This window comes from Zalophus californianus, chromosome 2 (genome assembly GCF_009762305.2).
Source record: "Zalophus californianus isolate mZalCal1 chromosome 2, mZalCal1.pri.v2, whole genome shotgun sequence".
Classification (NCBI taxonomy): Eukaryota; Metazoa; Chordata; class Mammalia; order Carnivora; family Otariidae; genus Zalophus; species Zalophus californianus.
This window is the reverse complement of record NC_045596.1, coordinates 80,463,124-80,477,729: the sequence shown is the minus strand read 5'-3', so window position 1 is coordinate 80,477,729 and position 14,606 is coordinate 80,463,124. Positions and strand designations below refer to the sequence as shown.

Genomic DNA, 14,606 nt, shown 5'->3' with positions numbered 1-14,606 from the left:
GCTAAAGATTTCTTTTATCTAGTAACCTTCACTTAACTATTGATCATGTACCATCTCGTGACTTCTATTATTTTCTTGACATTTTTTTGTATCTTGAATTGCCACTTTATTAATGTTTTTAGGACTTGCATCAACAACTGTATATCTATATCTATGTACCTACAAAAATGTGTTGCATACCTCTCAATATCTTGTTCATAATAGGGAATTAATAAATACTTGTTTCCTTATTTACTGGGCTTGAATAGAATTTTCCTTCACCCGGGTAAAGATATGTTGTCAACAAATCTTTTATATTACAACCATGAGAAGAAAGTATATTTCATCAAACACATTTGAGATTTCACAAGCACTCACGTAATTTAAGATCATTACCTTACTTTTTATTTGTCGTTGTGGAGAAAAAAACACATAAAATTTACCATCTTAACCATTTTTTTAAGTGTACAGCTCAGTAGTGTTAAGTATATTCATGTTGTTGTGCAAAGGATCTCCAGAACTTTTTCATCTTTCCAAAAAGATCTCTATATACATAAACAACTCCCCGTCTCCTCCTCCACCAGCCCATGGCAGCCACCATTCTTCGTTTCTATAAATTTAACTACTTCAGATACCTCATAAAAATGGTATCATATAGTGTTTGTTCTTTTTTTTGTGATTGGCTTATTTCACTTAGAATAATGTCCTCCAGTATCATCCATGTTATAGCACGTGACAGGACTTTCTTCCTTTTTAAGGCTGAGTAATATTCAGCCTTAAAAGGTAATTATTTTTAAAGCACTGAGATTTTAGTCAGAAGATTTACTTAATGAATGAGAGTGGCAAATCAATTTAACATGGTCTGCATATATAATAGAGGAATATAACTACATAAGTAAAACACTATACAGTGCTAAGATAGAATTCTAACAATGGAAAATCTTCTGAAACTAGAATAAGCTCCTTTGGGACCATTATGCAAGACAGCAGGTTTTTTAAAATGCCATGTAAATATATTCTTAAATTTTTTATTAACAATTTATAATTTGAGCCATGCAAGATTTTGACCTCAATACCATGTAGTTTCCATTTTTTAAATTTTCTTAAAAGATTTTATTTATTTATTTGAGAGTGAGAGAATGAGAGATAGAGAGCACGAGAGGGAAGAGGGTCAGAGGGAGAAGCAGACTCCCTGCTGAGCAGGGAGCCTGATGTGGGACTTGATCCTGGGACTCCAGGATCATGACCTGAGCCGAAGGCAGTCGCTTAACCAGCTGAGCCACCCAGGCGCCCCATGTAGTTTCCATTTTTAATGTAGTGATCTTAAATGATGAGATGTGTCAAAATTTACTGATTTCTAATCTTTAAAATGCACACACCATAGTTTAAAAAAACTTCATTTAGTCTTTTTTTTAGTCTTTTACTTTCTTAGAAGAAAAAGTTAAATACTTTACTTACAAGTTAAATCCTTTAGAAGAAAAAGTTAAATACCTTACCATTTCATTCACACTATCTAAAACAAAAGTATTGCATTTGGTATTATTTGCCTTATTTTCACACCACTAAAAGATATTATCAGTAAACTGTTAACTGGAACTATCCATTCTAGGAGGACTCAGGGTAACCCACCATAAGGACAGGAAGAGCAACCTAAGGATCAGGGGACAGCATTGGCCTCTATCTCAAACCCAATTTTCAGAGTATCAGAAGAATGAATAGTTGCCACCACTTTCCGGCAGATGATTTATTATGCAGATTGATTTTGGTCAAGGTTAGTAATAGAAACATGTTATCTGTCCCTTCCTGAAAAACTCCTCGGGTGCAAACTTCATTTAACCCATTTTTATATAACTTAATTTCCTTCATGACTCCACATTTTTGCAGGAAAACCTCTCCACCTGCCTCTCCACATCTTCTCCCATGATGGACCTCACTAAACCACATATGGTTCTGCCTCCAGTCACTGTTTACCTCATCTGGCATTGGATTTTTCTCATCACTGTCATGTGAATCAGGTGGGATGATGCATATTTCCCAAAGGAGCCCAAGTATGCATGTGTGTTGCAACGTTTACTGCAAACACTACCTGATTTACCTCTTACCATGCTCTTGCTTTACCTCATTCATGGCATTAAAATACAAACATTTCACAGCTCTGCCTGCTTTCTTTCTCTGTTTTGTCTCTCTCAACCGAAGTTTCATACATTAAATTTTATTAAATAATCCTGAAGCATTTCCCTCATATTATAAACAATAAATGTGATCATTATCTATTCCTTCCTCACTCTTCTCCTCCTTCACCCACATTTTCTCCCCATTGTAGGTAATCTATTAATGCCCAAACATGCATCATTTCATATTTTCTCCATGCTTATATAATCATACACATAAATATATATGCACATGTACATTTAATATGTAAAGAGGGGTTTTTGGGTGGGGGGGTAATTCTAGGTTTTAGAAAAATGATGTCTTGTATATTTTCCTAAATATTGTTCTTCTCAACAATACCTCATGGAAATCATGCTAAGTAACTGGAATGACTTTAATTCAATCTTTAAAATGTCTGCATAATATTTCATGGTGACATGAATTAGTTATTCCCCTTATTAATAGGCATTTCATTTATTTTTTGTTGTTGACATTTTATACAAAAATAAATTTGTTTAAATATATGGATATAAGTATGCATGTATGTATATCATTTTATGATAGAGTATTTAGTTATTATTTAAAAGATTTTATTTATTTATTTGACAGAGAGAAAGTACAAGCAGGGGGAGCTGCAGGGAGCAGGAGAAGCAGGCTCCTGCTGAGCAGGGAGCCCGACGTGGGGCTCCATCCCAGGACCTGGGATCATGACCTGAGCTGAAGGCAGACGCTTAACTGACTGAGCCACCCAGGTGTCCTATGATAGAATTTTTAATTTTTATGGGATATCTATGGCATATTCACAAATAGTTTTACAAAAAGTGCTAATTCACATTTCCACCATCCATTATGAAATTATATTTTCTTGCATCCTCTCAGAAGATAGGTTTTTATTGGTCTTTTACATTTTTGCCATTCTGGTGACTAAAAAGTGGTATTTCACTTCACTCTGATATGCCTTTCCTCACATTTCCTTTGAAATTTTGATATTTTCATATAATGACTATCTTTTCTCTTAGTTTCTGTCTCTAGGGGTTAAGTCATCCCTTGCCCATAAATATGATTTTTTTAGATTTCTACGCAGGAATTTGTTTCATTTTTTACATTTACATCTTGAAACATCTGTAAATTATTTTTTTAAAAGTGCATTATAGGGATAAATTTTATTTTCTTATAAAATGGGTAGTCCGGGGCACCTGGGTGGCTCAGTCATTAAGCGTCTGCCTTTGGCTCAGGTCATGATCCTAGGATCCTGGGATTGAGCCCCGCACCAGGTTCCTTGTTCCGCAGGAAGTCTGTTCTCCCTCTCCCACTCCCCCTGCTTGTGTTCTCTTTCTCACTGTGTCTCTTTCTGTCAAATAAATAAATAAAATCTTAAAAAAAAATGAGTAGTCAGTTTTGTTAGCAGAATTTATTAAAAAGTTCATTTCTCACTTAAAATATATTTGTCTTACATTAAATGTCTACATATACAGGGAAAATTTTCTGGAAGTTTTCTTTAGTTCTCTTGATCTATTTGTCTATTTCTAGGCCAATCGTACACTAATTTAATTATAGTAGTTTATAGCTACTATATCTTCTAATACTTGGTAATAGGAGTTATTCCTCATGATTCTCCTTCTATTATTCTCCATTCAGCCACATTTATTATATAAAAAAATCAACTCAGATTGTAATTAAAATTGTGTAAGATTACATAATAATTTTGGGAGAATTGATATATATATGATTTTTTTTTCCCATTTAACTTTGGTGTCTTTCTGTTTGTTTATATCTTCTTTATTTAGGTTTTATGCTTTTTCTATTGCATAATTCTATGTATATGATTTTTGTCATTATTGTAAATGAAATTGTTTTCAATTTCTGTTTTAGTTACTTGTTAGGTTGGATAAAAAATTACTGGTTTTTATATATTTAACTTGAACCTGGCCACCTCACTTATTTTTCTTATTAATTCTAGGGTAAATTTAATACATTTTCCCATGCTATTTTATCTGATCACATCAGAGGCAAAAAAAGATATTTTTGTCTTGTTTTCCAATTTAATACCAGTTATTTTACTTTATTTTATTGTATTATTAAATAATAATTATGATAGAAGCATTTATTTTTTAATTTTAATTGAAATAGCTCTAGTGTTTTGCTGTTGAGGATAGTATTTTCTGTTTCTAATTTCTAAGAATACTGTTAAGTATTCCTTATTATATTCAAATAGTAGCCTCCAATTTCCATTACATGTACAATTTTTTTTAGGAACTGCTCTTTGATTTTGTCAAATGCCTTTTCTGCATCTATTAATATGAACATATATTAATTTTGCTGATAATTTGTTAATGTGAATAATTATGTTTCTGAAGTTGAATCATCCATGCAATCATAGAATTTACCTATTTGGTCTTAGTGTATTATCTTTTAAAGACATTTCTAGATTTTATTTGCTATCATTTCATTAAAATTTTTGCATATATATTTATTATAGAGCTTAACTATTTGGTAGAATTTGGTAGAATCGTGAGCATCTTTTGGTATTAAAATTATGTTGGTTTCATGAAGGAAAATGAGAGGATTCTATTTTTATAATATGGAATATTTGAAATAATATTGTAATTATCTTTTTTTAGGTTATATAAGACTTAGCTATGATTTTCAACTGGTATTCATGCCTGTTTTTTTTTTTTTTAAGATTTATTTTAGAGAAAGAAAGAGCATGCGCTCACACGCATGAGTAGGGGGAGGGGCAGAGGGAGAGGGTGAGGAGAGAGTGGGGGGAAGGGCAGAGGGAGAGGGAGAGGTGAGGGAGAATCTCAAGCCGACTCCCCACTGAGCAAGGAGCCCTATGTGGGGTTGGATCCCACGACCATGAGATCGTGACCCGAGCCAAAATCAAGAGCAGGGCGCTCAACCAACTGATCTACCCAGGCACACCTTATGCCTGTTTTTAAATAAACTTTTTATTTTTGAACAGTTTTAGATTTCCAGAAAAAGTGTGAAGTACAGAGATACCCTCTCTATATCCCACACCCAATTTCCCTTACTGACATCTTTCATTTGCATGATATATTTGCTATAATAATGAGCCAATATTGAAACATTGGTATGTACCAATCCATACTTTATTTGGATTTCTTTTTTTTTTTACATTTTAAAAAATATTTTATTATGTTATGTTAATCACCATACATTACATCATTAGTTTTTGATGTAGTGTTCCATGATTCATTGTTTGCATAGAACACCCAATGCTCCATTCAGTACGTGCCCCTTTAATACCCATCACCAGGCTAACCTATCCCCCCACCTCCTCCCCTCTTTAATTTTTACCTAGTATCCTTTATCTATTCCAGGATCTCATCTAGGATACTACATTGCACTTAGTTGTTGTGTCTCCTTAGGCTCCTTTTAGCTGTGATAGTTTCTCAGACTTTCCTTGTTTCTGATGACAATGACAGTTTCAAGGAATACTGGTCAGGGAATTTTGTAGAATTTCCCTCAATTGGCATTTGTCTATTTTCTTCATAATGAGACCGTGGTTATGAGTATTTGGGGAAGATCATAATTGGTACAGTGCTATTTTCAGCATGTCATATCAAAGGTACATACTGTCAACACAACTAATCACTGTTGATGTTAATTTGATCTCCCGGCTGTGGTGGCATTTGTTGGGAATAACTGTAGTTATTCTTTTTTCTTTGTTTCAAGACTTTCTGGGGCACCTGGGTGGCTCAGATGGTTAAGCGACTGCCTTCGGCTCAGGTCATGATCCTGGAGTCCCAGGATAGAGTCCCACATCAGGCTCCCTGTTCGGTGGGGGGCCTGCTTCTCCTGCTGACCCTCCCCCCTCTCATGTTCTCTTTCTCCTTCTCTCTCTCAAATAAATAAAATCTTTAAAAAAATAAAATTATAAAAAAAAGACTTACCTTGTTATCCTTTTCTTTTTTCTTTGTTCTTCTTTAAGAGATGTTGGTGTGTTAAATTCAACATTTAAGGAATATTCCTTCTCCTTTAGGAAGGGAAAATCTACACAAAATACTTGGCATTTTGTGATAACTTCGTATTTTAAAATTTGTTAACGTTTCTTTGCGGTCAGATAGAAGATTTTGTATATCAAGTTTAATGATTTTTTTTAAGATTTTATTTATTTATTTGACAGAGAGAGATACAGTGAGAGAGGAAACATAAGCAGGGGGAGTGGGAGAGGGAGAAGCAGGCTTCCCGCGGAGCAGGGAGCCTGATGCCGGGCTCGATCCCAGGACCCTGGGATCATGACCCGAACCGAAGGCAGACGTGCAATGACTGAGCCACCCAGGCGCCCCTCAAAGCTAATGATTTTATTTTTCACAACTTATTTTTCATCTATCCAATTCTGAAAGAGGTGCGTTGACGTGTCCACTATTATTGTATTTTGATCAAGTTCTCCTTGCATTTCTAGGAGCTTTTGCTTTATGTAACACTGTAATATCTGATGCATATGGTTTTGCTACTGTTGTATTATCTTCATAAACTTCCCCCCCAGTTTTATTGAGATAAAATTGACATGCAGCACTGTGTAAGTTTAAAGGGTACAGTACACATAAACTTGGTTTTTATCAGTAGCTGGTGTCTCGCTTAGTCTTGTTTGGTACTTTTAACCTTTAATCTCTCATAGTTGGTTATCTTACTTCAATACGGTCTGAATTTCCCTGGTATCTTTTCCCCATTCCTTTATTGTCAGTATGTTTTAGTGATGCTTGTAAATAGTAGCATCTATTTGAGATTTTTATTTTTTAATTAATTTATTCCTTTAAAAGATTTTATTTGTTTATTTGACAGAGAGAGACACAGCAAGAGAGGGAACACAAGCAGGAGGCATGGGAGAGGGAGAAGCAGGTTTCCTGCTGAGCAGGGAGCCCGATGTAGGGCTTGATCCCAGGACCGTGGGACCATGACCTGAGCCAAAGGCAGATGCTTAATGACTGAGACACCCAGGTGCCCCTATTTGAGATTTTTAAAGAAATCAGTCTGATTATCTCTATCTTTAATGGGATAATTTAATGCTTTACACTCAGTGCAATGATCTTATGCTTGATTTTCTTTCTTTCATTTAACTTAATTTTTATTATTCATGTTACATTTTTTTTCTTTTATGCATTTATGCTGGCTTGATTTCGTGATTACTCATTCCATTTTTTTTTTTTTTTGTAATGTGGAAGTTCTATTATAAGATTTTCATTCTATTACTGGTTACCTCTCCTTTCCTGTGCCCCAAATCTGACACATTTCTTCACTATTACTTGAAAATAAGACAGTTATTTTTCTTACTAAAACATTCTATTTTTCTCTTGGTCACTCTCCAAGGTAAGATGAAGCCTCTAGAATATTCTCATTTTCTTTATTCTTTTCTTCTCTTTCTCATCAGCCATGACCCCCACGACAGTTTGTGTTACCTCTTCCTCTAGATCCTCCAATTCCTAGTTTTTTCTATATAATTTGTCAGACTGCAAATTAGTTTTTCATCAGCTATGTCATCTTAGTTCCTAGAGTCCTTACTTAGAATATATACAAACAGCTGTATTTGGTCAGTCTGCTATTGTGTATTAATATTCAAGTATAATTATGACATATTTACCAAAAATGTTCATTGACCAACACTATTTCCTATCTTTATTGTGTAAAGAAAACACATTACCTTGAGGCTTTTCATATAATTTCATAATTTCTTTTTTGGTTACAGCCATTTCATGAGTCTCTTCATTCGCTATATATGAATAATAAATATTACTTTCTAAAATCTCACATATCCACACATCTTACTTATGCTCTGACACATGAACAAAATTATTATTGGGCATAGGCTCCTTTGGTTTCTGTCCACTTTTTTTCCCTTAGTAATCTGCGTATGTTTTTCCTTTGTCTACGATGTTACAGTGTTGAAAATGAGAATTCTAATTTCATTCTGATCCTTTCCCTTTATTTTAGTATATGTGCTGCCAAAGCGAGCATGATCCTTTCCTTTTATAAGTATTCTGTCTCTTCCATAAGAATTTTTCAGCTATGTCCAGATGTATGTCATTTCTCATTAATACTAACTCAATCTTTGTCCTTTTAATCTGAAGACTCAGGTCTTATTCTGAGTATTCTTTTTCCTTTTTTTTTTTTAACCTCCTCACATGCCCCAATTATCTTTTCTGCTTTTAGAATGCCTATTATTAAAAAAAAAAAAAGAAAAAAAGAATGCCTATTATTTGCATATTCATTCTTCTGGATCTGTCTTCCAGGTCTCTTATCTGTTCCTCTAGATTTCTGTGTTTTTATATTCTTTTGTTCTGTTTTGACATATTGCTTCCACTTGGTCTCTCAACCTCATTTGGGTCTCGATAATGACTAACCTTTCTTTCAATTAATCTATGTAACTGTTAGCTGGGAAATCATATATTTAGCTTCAGAATCTCTTTCCTGTGCTATACTTAACCTTCTCAAGTGCTCTTATTATTTTACTAGCTGTCGTCTGTCTCTGCTAGCACCTATAGAAAGTGGTCTGAATTCTATTTATTTTGAAAGATCTTCCTCTCTATGAATATCATCTTAGATGATTACATAGATGTATTAAATCTATTATATATCTAATTTTTAGATGTATTATATCTTGATTTGTTAGCTTACTGGGGTCAGGTGGCACCCCACTGGCACCTTCAGTGATAGAAATCTTGGAAGTGGTGGAAGATGATGCCTATCTTATTGGAAGGAAGTCCTCATCCTACTTTCCCTACTGGAGCATTCATAGAACCCAAGCCCTTACCTGTACCTGGCTGCCCAGAGAACTCAGAAATGGTTTTACTTAGGAGAGTGTAAGATATATTAAAGTTGGTAGTTGAGGGGAAAGAGGTCATATTTAAGTTACTATATTCCTAGCTTCCCTAAGACTCATTCTTTCAATTAACTTTTTAAAAACCACATTATTTCACTAAAATTTCTGGAAATTTGATTTAATTTAATAAAATTTATTGAGCATCTTTTTACATATGTAAGAATCATAATGACAGTACAGTGGGGTAAATGGATATCATCAGCTAATTCTCTATCCATTTTTCTCATATCCTTTTTTTAAAAAAAGATTTTTTTTAAGAGTGTTTTTAGTTTTACAACAAAATTGAAATGAAGGTACAGAGATTTTCCATATGCCCCCTGCCCCCACACATGCATAACCTCTCCAATTATTAACACCATTCACCAGAATGGTACTTCTTTTTTTTTTTTAAACTGAGGATGAATCTACATTGACACATTATAATTACCCAAAGTCCATAGTTTACATTAGGGTTCACTCTTGGTGTTGCATTTACTATGGATTTGGACAAAGGTATAATGACATATAGCCATCATTATAATATTATAGAGAGTATTTTCACTGTGTTAAAATCCTGTGTTCTGTTCATCTCTTCTCCCTACTCCACAACTGGTAATAGCTGATCTTTTGTCTCCATAGTTTGCCTTTTCCAGACTCATACAGTATGTAGCCTTTTCAGAATGGCTCCTTTCACTTAGTAATATGCCATTTAAGTTTCTTTTATGTTTTTCATGATAGCTCATGTCTTTTTTTTAGATGTTTAGAATAACATTTCATTGCCTGGATGTACTGCAATATATCCATTCACCTACCGAAAGATGTGTTGCTTGCCTCCAAGATTTGACAATTAAGAATAAAGCTGCTATAGGCTCTCCACCCAGGGACTTCTGCTTTGTTGCACCACCCATGGTGCTACCTGGGAGAGTCATGGCCACTTTCTATTTGGTCCTCATCCAACTTCAGGTTTCTTTCATCAAATCAGGTAACCTCAGTCAAGCTTGGGGCCTTGTCTGGGAGGCAGCAACAGAAGGAGCCAAAATAGTTTCTCTACCAGAATGCTTTAATTCTCCATTTGGCATGAAATATTTTCCTGAATATGCAGAGAAAATTCCTGGTGAATCCACACAGCTTTCTGAAGTAGCAAAGGAGTGCAGCATATATCTCACTGGAGATTCCATTCTTGAAGAGGATGCTGGGAGATTATGCTGTTTAGGCCTGATGGAACTTTACTGGTGGAGCACAGAACGCTCCATCTGTTTTGATGTTCCTGGGAAAATTACATTTCAGGAATCTAAAACATTGAGTACTGGTGATAGTTTTTCCACATTTGATACTCCTTACTGCAGAGTGGGCCAGGGCATCTGCTATGACATTGCTTTGTAAAGCTTGCACAAATCTACATACAGAGGGGCTGGCAGCTATTGGTATATCCTGGAGCTTTTAATTTTACTTCTGGATCAGCCCATTGGGAGTTGTTTCAATGAGGCTGGGCTGTTTAGATAATCATGTGTATGTAGCCATGGCACCTCCTGCTCGGGATGATAAAGCCTCCTATGTCACCTGGGAACACAACACTTGCAACTTCTTGGTGGAGGGTGGGGGAGGCCCTTGCCAAAGTTGGCACCGAAGAAACAATCGTGTATTCAGATACAGACCTGAAGAAGTTGGCTGAAATATGCCAGCAAATCCCCATTTTTAGCCAGAAATGATCAGACCTATATGCAGTGGAGGCAAGAATGCTCTAAGGTTTAGGTTTCTAAAATGTCATGAAACAGGATATGTTTCTGCAGTGTAATCACTCCCTGCTGAATTCTTTAAAAGCATTTTTAAATTTTTTTTTAAATTTCAGCCTTTTCCCTTCCTGGGAACTCTCTATTGAGATGATGGAGCATCAGCACATCATATCTTTCACATCACACTAAATAGTTAAAAAGGACCACCTGCCGCCGCCCCCCCCAAAAAGAATAAACCTGCTATAAACCTCAGTGTGTAGGTTTTTACGTGGACATTAATTTTCAACTCCTTTGGGGAAGTACCAAGGAGCATGATTGATGGACTGTATGATAAGAGTATGTTTAATTTTGTAAGAAACTGCCAAACTGTCTTTCAAGGTGCTGTACCATTTTGCATTCTCATAAGCAATGGTCCTATTGCTCCTCATCCTTGTCAGAATTTGGTATTGTCAGTACTCTGGATTTTGGCCATTCTAATAGGTGTGTAGTGATATAATGGTTAATTTTTGTAGATTGTTCAGATAGAATGTTCAGAAAGCTGGTAAAACATTATTTCTGGGTTTGTCTGTGGTGTGTCTCTAGAAGACATTAGCATTTGATTCAGTAGACTGAGTGAAGAAGATCTGTCCTCATCAATGTGGGCAGGCATCATCCAATCCATAGGGGGAACAAATGGAACAAAAAAGCAAAGGAAGGGTAAATTTTCTCTCTTCTTGAGCTGGGATAGCCATTTTCTCCTGCCCTTGGACATCTGAACCCTTTATTCATGGGCCTTCAGACTCTGGGACTTAAGAGCAGTGGCTCCCAATTCTCAGGCCTTTAACCTTGGACTGGGAGTTATACCATTGACTTCCCTGGTTCTCAGGCCTTTGGACTTGGACTGAATTATATCATCAGATTTCTTGGTTCTCCAAATTGCAGATGGCAGATTGTAGGACTTCTCAGCCTCCATAACTTCATGAGCCAATTCCTATAATAATTCTCATATATATATATATCTCATTGGCTTTGTTTCTCTGGAGAACCCAACATAAGTAGTATCTTATTGTTTTAATTTGCATTTCCCTGATGACATGTGATGTCAAACATCTTGCCATATGCTTATTTGCCATCTGTATATCTTCTTTGATGAAGTATTTGGGTCTCTTGTCCATTTTTAAATTGGGTTGCTTGTTTTCTTACTGTTGAGTTTAAGAGTCTTTGAAAATTTTGAATAATAGTGCTTTATCAGATGTGCCTTTCACAAATATTTTCTCCTAGTCTGTGGCTTATCTTCTACTTCTCTTGATCCAGTATGTTTTCATGTAGACATATGATCTTATATGTCTTCATATTAATAATTGGTACTTTTGTATAGATGTGCTTACTAGTATGGATATGCTTAATATACTCTAACAAGTGGAAAGCTCTGTGACTCTTGGTACTACCTCTGGAAAGCTGGCTCCTTTAATTACCAAACTTTTCCTCTTGGTCTCCTTCTATCTGATAGAACAATACTTTTTTTTTTTAAAGATTTTTATTTATTCACTTGAGAGCGAGAGAGCACAAGCAGAGGGAGTGGCAGGGGGAGAGAGAGAAGCATACTCCCCACTGAGCAAGGAGCCCGATGTGGGGCTTGATCCCAGGACCCTGGGATCATGACCTGACCTCAAGGCAGATGCTTAACTAACTGAGCCACCCAGGAGATCCTAGGAACAATAGTTTTGTTTTTTTTTTAATTTTTTAATTATTTATTTTTGTTAGAGAGAGAGCACAAGCAGGGAAGCAGGGGGAGCAGCAGGCAGAGGGAGAAAGAGAAGCAGGCCCCCTGCTGAGCAGAGAGCCAGTTGTGGAGCTCATTCCCAGGACCCCGGGATCATGACCTGAGCAGAAGGCAGACACTTAACTGACTGAGCCACCCAGGCATCCCAGAACAATACTTTTTTAAAAAAAGATTTTATTTTTAAGTAATCTCTATACCCAACATGGGGCTCAAACCCACAACCATGAGATCAAGAACTGCATGCTCCAATGACAGCCAGCCAGGTGCCCCTAGAACAATACTTTTTAAAAAAGCAACAAAAACTATCAGCAAATGTGGATGTTTGTGAAAACCTTTAGGAGATGAATAATTACTATAAGCATGGTTCATTTTTTTTTTTTTCTCAAAGAGAAGCCAGTACTCCTTTGTTATTTCATAAATTTACAAATTCTGGTTCTCATTAAATTTAAAGTAGTAACCTGGTATCAAAAGTAATATTGCTTTGCTGGTGTTTCATTTTATATTTTACTATCCTTTTAAAAAATTCAAAAACCATTAAAAATGTACTCTTTAAAATGTGCTATCTAAATGCTGTAATTAAAAAATGATGTTCCCTAGAGTTTAACATTCATAGATAATAAGTGAAGGAAGGGCATTTCCAGACAGAGATGAAGTCTTGAACAAAAGCACAGAAATGAAAAGGGCAAGGTTTTTGTTAACATTATGTAACGTGTGTGATTGGGGAGTGCTGGAAGATACAGAAATGGAAAGGCAGGGTGCCTGGGTGGCTCAGTAGTTAAGCGGCTGCCTTCGGCTCAGGTCATGATCCCAGGGTCCTGGGATCGAGTCCCACATTGGGCTCCCCTGCTCAGTGGGAAGCCTGCTTCTCCCTCTCCCACTCCCCCTGCTTGTGTTCCTGCTCTCGCTGTCTCTGTCTCTGTCAAATAAATAAATAAAATCTTAAAAAAAAAAAAAAAGAAATGGAAAGGTAGATTGGCTTGTTTGAAACACCCAGTGCCAAACTTACACAGTAGCAATAGGAGATTTGTGAGCATGGAGAGTGACATTTTCAAAACTGCACTTAGGAAGATTAACCTAACTGTAGTGTGTGGGATAACTTGTAACAGACAGGTTATCAAAGGCATTCCAGTTGAGATGTTAGAATGCACCAAATCAGCAGGGTTGAGTGCATCAACAAAATGACAGCGAGAGTGCAGTGAGGAGTGGATTTCAGATCACAGGTGGAAACAGTGGAACTGGCAGCTGTTTGGATGTGGGAGCACAAAGAGTGGAAGTAGTCTAAGAGGTTTTAAGCCTTATGTATGGAAGGACATTGCTCTTCTGAACAGAAATAGAAGATTAGGAGTATGATCAGGCCTTCCAGAGAAAAAATGAGTTAAAGTTTGAGAATATTTAATTTGAAGTGATGGTGGATCACTTATATTTAAATGTTGAGCAGACACTTGGAAATGCCTGAATCTCAAAGAGGATACATGGTTTGAGAATGAATGATTACCAAGGGAGAAAGAGTGAAGATGGGAGAGAAAGAAAAATGAGAGAAAAAAACCCCCAAAATTAGAGGAGACAGTAGATGCTGTTAAAGGACAGTATAATGAGAACCTGGAAAGTATAGTACCTCAGACACCAAGGGAGAGAAAGGTTTCCCAAAAGGGCTATTGTGGAAAAAACTGAGAAGTGTTTCTTTACATGGACTCCCTTCTCCTTCGTCATCGAACCTGATACCCAGAGATAGGCTATGTTTCCTAGGCTCTTTTATAGCTATATGTGCCTGTTGACATAATTTGGGCCAATGAAATGTAAGCACATATTTTCTATGTGTTACTTCTGGGAAGTCTCCTTGAAAGGGAGGAGGGCATACTTTTATTTTACCTTCCTGCTGCTTATAACGGTTAGAACTCTAGCAGATAATTTTTAGACCATGAGCTCAGCTGAGACTCGGAGGCATATATCAAGATATGGAGCAGCATAATAGAGCATCCTGGTTCCCTGCCATCAAGGAGTCACCATATCACCCCTGAAAGACTACCTCCAGTCTTCCTTTTTTAGATGAATTAACAAACATATAGCCAATCTCAAATAAGAACTGAGGAAAAAATTATTGGGTGTGAAAGTAGGGCATAGTTGGGAATATGTCCCTTATAATGGCTATGAGAACAGG

At 36.2% G+C, this 14,606-nt stretch overlaps 1 protein-coding gene and 1 pseudogene across 3 annotated transcripts in view; one reads left to right on the top strand and one right to left on the bottom strand.

Moving 5' to 3' along the window:
* Nucleotides 1-14,606, bottom strand: part of RAP1GDS1 (Rap1 GTPase-GDP dissociation stimulator 1) — a 291,329-nt gene that overhangs the window by 273,794 nt on the left and 2,929 nt on the right. The gene's annotated exons all lie outside the window — the stretch shown is intronic.
* On the top strand, nt 9,881-10,698 carry LOC113925529 (annotated as a pseudogene).